The 6,000-nt window shown below is 47.8% G+C and overlaps 1 protein-coding gene across 1 annotated transcript in view; it reads right to left on the bottom strand.

Annotated features, from left to right (window-relative positions):
- The window catches only part of TRAK1 (trafficking kinesin protein 1), a 129,639-nt gene extending 124,228 nt beyond the window's left edge, over positions 1–5,411 (bottom strand). Inside the window, exon 1 of the mRNA XM_031590375.2 lies at positions 5,313–5,411. The gene's annotated coding sequence lies outside the window, so the exon portion shown is untranslated. The remainder of the gene's footprint in view (positions 1–5,312) is intronic.
- Between the last annotated feature and the right edge of the window lie 589 nt (positions 5,412–6,000).

Consider the following 6,000-nt stretch of genomic DNA (forward strand, 5'->3'; position numbering starts at 1 on the left):
CTCCCCAGATACTCCAAAAGGAAGGATGTCGAGGTAGAGATCTTTCCCTCATGGCAGCCAGCCCTTACTTAAGGCTCAGCGAGGGGTGGGACCAGGTCCCATCTCTTCTAGTTGCACAGGTCTGTTCCCAGGGCTGGATGTGTCCCCATAAGTCTAAAAAAAAATGCTCTGCCAATTTTGTCTGAATTTTAAAAAGAGTTTCCAAATAAGTTTGCTAAGAACAAACAAATGAAGAAGGCATAAAGAAATTGTTAGCTTGTATATACTTCATACATTTAAAACATTTGACACATTAAGTTTGAGGATAATATTACTCACAACAGAGAATATAATTTGTGGGCAGCTTGCTCAGGAAAGGATACTCAGAAACACAGTCTGAACTGAAAATTACTGGAATTAAAATATTCAAATTAATTTCTAAGCATGTTCTCATTCCATATCACAAAGGAAAATATGTATGTATACCCTAAAAACTTTAACTGCTCAGTATTTCCCCCTTCTGTTCATATAGATGTTGGGAGCTAAGATTACTTCATAAGCACACAAATACATGCTGGCTACTGTCAGCCTCAGTATTAAAATAAAATCTCACCTACCAACATGTAACTGGTTTTGATTATACCAGAGCTTAGGGTGTAGCAGTTTCACAATCAGCTTATGCTCACTGAAGGCTTTCTCACTTGACACCAAAGCCTCAGCCACTTACTCCTATTGCTTCCTTTGCCTCACTGCTAAGACATGCTCAGCTGCCCAAAGGATTGGGTCAGATCAGATAGATAATCCTATTAAAACCTAACCTTTAAAAAAAAAAAAAAAAAAAAAAAAAACAGTTCTCTAATCATGGAGTTGCTTCCCAGCACCGTGACACAGGAAGAGGTGGGAAAGGGAATCCGCAGTCAGATTGCCCCAATAGACAGCAACATGGCCTTGTGTCACGATAAGCCAGTAACAAAACTTTGCAAGAGCTTTTACACCAAGCTCCTCTGACATTTTCTTCTATTTCTCTGACTCCCACACTGCTCTGAAGTTCTCCTGTAAATGCAAGCAAAACCAATTTGGAACAGGCTGCCCAGAGAGGTTGTGAATGCCTCATCCCTGGAGGCATTCAAGGTCAGGCTGGATGGGGCCCTGGGCAGCCTGAGCTGGTGACTGGCAGCTCTGCCCATGGCAGGGCATTGGAACTAGATGAACTTTAAAAAGGGGGGGGGGGGGGGGGCAGGAGAAGAAAAGGGGAAAAAAAGAGTTCTCAAGGAAATAGTCGCAGTAGTGTTTGGGTTTACAGCATCTAATGGATGCAAAGTTGCAAGGATAGACAACAGTCCTGTCCAGAGAAGCAGTAAGAAGGCAAAGAATCGACTCCAGTCACTAACTAATTTAACTAGAGCAAATCTGCCAACATAATAGAATCTAAGTCTCTGAGCTAATCTGTTTGTGCTATCAATAAGCCTCTTAGCCAGACAATCATAAGCAGGACTATAGAGCATGACTTTTTGCACTGTAATCAATGCAAATGATGAATCAAAGTTCAAATGAAGGACAGTTTTAAACAAAGAATATTAATGGTGAACACCTGAAATTAATTTAGCTGACAACACATTATTCACTACAAAGTAAAATAAGAGTGCTTGTGAACTTGCACAGTTATCTCAATCAATCCAGACAAGCAGTGAGCTTCAAATCAGACAGCACACGGCACCCAGAGGTACCTACATTAACAGAAAGTTAGTTTTCCATGTTTTTCTCTCTCCTAGTTACCACAACTGGGTCCAGAAAGTTGACCCCTCCATACATGAGCAGCATTCCAAGGAGGCAGTGGTATTGCTCATGGAATTTCAATGACACAAACATGACTCAAACACGTACCTTCACTGCACAGGCATGGTAGATCACAAACCAGTTCTACAGTCCCAGAATGACAACGCTGACTACATTAAGTGCACTGCCTACAACTCGGATGCGTATAGAGACTAGAAAGTATTTATCCTATCTGTTATATTTTTACGATGGCTCTGAAAGACACTTGGCAAACAGTTGCTGTTTGTTTGGAGTCTATTCTTCTTAATGGCCCTTACACAACACAGAAGTGAGTCTCATTCAAAGCAGAAACGGGGAACAGTACGATCATCACACAGGAAGATGGCACTATGCCTTTGGTCACTTTACGAGCAATCTGAGAGTTATTTATTCCTTATTTATAAATGTGATCATGGTAGCATCACTAAGCTTTCTACGGGAGCAGAACTTATTGTACATTTGGAAACACGAACAGCCCAGAAGGGAAACAAAATCAGATTAAAAAAAAAAAAAACCTACAGGTAATAGTTCTCTGATCAACTAGCTAAAATACAGCCACTAATTCCGTGTTCTGGTTAATGAGACTTCCTACATCTGTTCTTGCATTATGAAAAAAAAAAAAAACAGCACATAAAAGCTACTGATACGTTTGGTAAGAATTAAAATGGAGTTATTCCAGATATTACACCCATGATGTCACTGGCCTAGAATTGGACACTTGCTAGAGGAAGCACAAGCTTTTGTAAACAGAACAGTATTACTGGGGCAGAGAGAAAAATGTTTCTTCCAAAATCTGAAGCAAATAAAGTTTTTTACAAACCGGAAACACTCCACTAACCCTGAGTACCACACACACTGTACAAGATCCAGGTAACACAGACAAAAGGCGAGATACAAACGCTACTTCTGATGCTAGTAGCAGGAGTGCTAACCACTTCAATTTTAGAAGAAAAACATTTTAAGGACTCGGCAAAGAAACGCATTTACAAAAAACAAGGAAGCAAAGCAAGAAAAAAAACGTCACTTATGTTTTTACTTCCCCCCTATATCTTCCCCACTCTCAAGGAAAGGTTTAAAGAACATAGGAAATAATTAAAAAAAAAACATATACAGCTGTCAGAGAGTGAAAGCTTTGTTTTTAACTTCTTGCCTTTAAATGTTGCAGATACTGCCTCAACAGCACTCGTTCTAAGAGTACTTTCTACTAAACTATTGAAAATCAATAAGTCTTGTATTAATGGACTAACATGGCAGATACAGTGGGAAGCTTCAGCATTTTTCCTGCTAACTGCTTCATAATCATACAGTGAAAACAGTACAAAACATAGTTTTGATCAAAAATATTTAACCTGTACTAATTTGTCCAATTCTAATCTCACTCTGCTATCCCTACATGGATTGGTTAGATATTTCAGAACGCAAAAGGAACTGTTAGAGGACATGGAAAAGCTATGATCAAATTACTGCTACAAAAGCAGCTGGCACTGCTACAGGACAGAGGACACATGAAGCAGCAAGGAGCTCAACTGTGGGCTGCAGCAGAGAACACCAGGAACCTGCAAGCAGGACATCCAAACTGCTCTAGACAGTGTTTTCCATCTGATCTTGCTCTCTGCCACAGGCAACTTCACCAACTCTCATACGCATTCCACAACCTGATAAAGTGCCAAATTAACATCCATTAAAATACACGACAAAACTTGCAGATCACATGCCAGTATTGCTTCACTAGCCTGAACTCTGGATTAAACCAGTCCAATGATCGGATGCAGCAACAGTTTCACATTTCACTGAGATTTTATGCATACACAAAAAAGGAACACCAAAGGTGTTGACATATACGACAAATGATGTTAACACTTTCTCAACACACCAAGAAGTTTTGTTGATTGGTTTGCTGAGCTTTTTGCCCTACATCCAGAGAGTTAGTTCTACTGCTGTCATCCACCATGCGGTTCAATCTTCTGTCAAGGGAGAACCCATGCATGCAACTGACAGAAACTTTTGTTTTACTTCAACAGAAATGCAAACTCTATCCATGTATTCAGCCTGAGCTCCTCTTAACACAGTGGCTCACGCTACAAGCTGAAAACTCTGCCTTCCATTAGGATATTTACACTTCTGTTTATGCTCCTCCACAATGATGCTCACTGGAAAACAGAACACAAACATCTGTAACCATGGTTTAATATTATGTTCATATATACTGCTAAAATTATTCTTATCTGTTGACATCAGGCTCAATTATAACAGGTTACAGTGCCTAAGAGAAGGCACAGATTTATGTGTCCAGCTTCTGGGGTGGGAAAGAACACAATTTCCACCACACTTCTTGTGGAAGCTCCAGAAGAGCTGTTAACAGAAGCAACGTAGGATCACAGAGTGGGAAGGGACCAACATGGATCACTGAGTCCAACCCCTGGCTCCATGCAGCATCAGCCACAATTCAGACCCAACATCTGAGAGCACTGTCCAAACACTCCCTGAACTCTGGCACTTGGGGTCGTGCCCACTGCCCTGGGCAGCCCGTTCCATGTTCACTGCCCTCTGGTGCAGAACCTGTCCCTAACCCCCACCTGACCCTCCCCTGACACAGCTCTATGACATTAAACAGCTCCAGTGTGGACAGAAGCAAGGGCCTCACTCAAAACATGGAACTGGGTAATGTACAACAGTAAATGTATGCACCTGATCGTCAGAACTAGTGTTTTGTGTCATTGTTGCTCTCCAGAAGTCTTTATGCCCGTGATTTAATCTCAGTGGACTGAACAGTTCAAATAAGGCTACAGCTGCCAAGGCCGTGTCCGCACGGCAGCTTCTCACAAAGAACTGCGAGCACAGGAGGAGGAGAAGTCTGGCCTCCCACCCACTGACAGATGCTCCATTCCTTGTACATTTCCTCCTGCTTCCTAATTTTACAATTTAACATGAGCTTATCTAAACACGAAGTTCAAAGCAGCCAGCTGCAAATCAGCGGATGCTGAGACTTCAGCCCTGCTAAAAATATAATGGAATATTTTAGTCATTTTAAACAGAACCTCTGAAAGCTATCCGTAATCCTCGACACTAAGGAAACCAAGTCAATATTTAAAGTCCTCCCCAGCGGCTAGGAAAGCTCCCTCTCTCGGGGGGATCCTCCCGGCTGACGGCGGCGGCGCTGTACCAGTCGATAATTTACAGGTCCGAGCAAGCGCTCCCCGACCCTCGGTGAGCAGCCGGACCCGGCCGCCCCGTCCCGTCAGCGGCCGGAGGGGACAGAAGAGCACCCGCGAGCGGCAGAGCCCGGCTCCCGCCCGCCCACTCCCAGCCAGCCGGCTGTGAAGGTCGCCGTGGCTGCGGGGAGCGGGAGCCGCGTCGTCCCGCCCGGCGACCCACTTCGCCGCCCGGCCAAGGGATCGGGCCCCGCGCGCTCGCCTCCGACTCCCGCTCGCCTCCGACTCCCGCTCGCTCACCTGCGTTCGCCGCGTCCCCCCCCCCCCCCACCGGCCGCAGCCGCTCGTCGCGCCCCGCGCACTCACCCCGCTGCGGGCCCCCTGGGCGGCGGGGCGAGGGCGGCGGCGCCCCCGCCGGCGGGGGGAGCCCGACTGCCGGCGGCGGCCACCGCCGGGCTGCTTCGCCCCTCACGGCCCGCCCGCGGCCCGCGGCCCCTCAGCGGCGCGGGCAGGGCGCGGGGGCTGCTGGGGCCGGCGCGCTGCTGCGGCTGCTGCTTCGCCCTCCGCCCGCCGGCGCCTCATGAGCCCTCCGCCGCTCCCGGCTCTCTCCGCCGCTCCGGCCGCCCGCTCTCGCACGGCGCCCGCAGACCGCCGCAAACCCCTCCCGCCGGCGGCATGCAGCCGGGCCGCGCGGCGTCCTCGGTGGGCGGGCAACCGAGGGGCGGCCGCAGCGCAACCCCCGGCGGCCATTACCTCATGGCCCGGCCCCGCCGCGGGGAGGGGCGGCCCGCCCGCTCCGGAGGTGCCGGGGTCGAGCAGGCGGGAGTTGGGGTCGCGGTGGAAGTTAGGCGCTCCGGGTGGGTACTGCTTCGAGTTTGGGAGGAGGAGCGCTGCCCGTGTCCTGGTGGAAAGTTGAGGTGTGAGGGCAAGATGCGCCAGTACCAGAAAATCCCCAGGGAAGCGCTTCTGGCTGCCGCCCCGCCGACAGAAAAGCTTCGGTCCGGGTTCTTAATGGACCGTAGAACAAAGCAAACCGGAGGGAATGATGGCTCGC

Source organism: Phasianus colchicus, chromosome 6 (genome assembly GCF_987193195.1).
Source record: "Phasianus colchicus chromosome 6, bPhaCol1.hap1.1, whole genome shotgun sequence".
NCBI classification, from domain to species: domain Eukaryota; kingdom Metazoa; phylum Chordata; class Aves; order Galliformes; family Phasianidae; genus Phasianus; species Phasianus colchicus.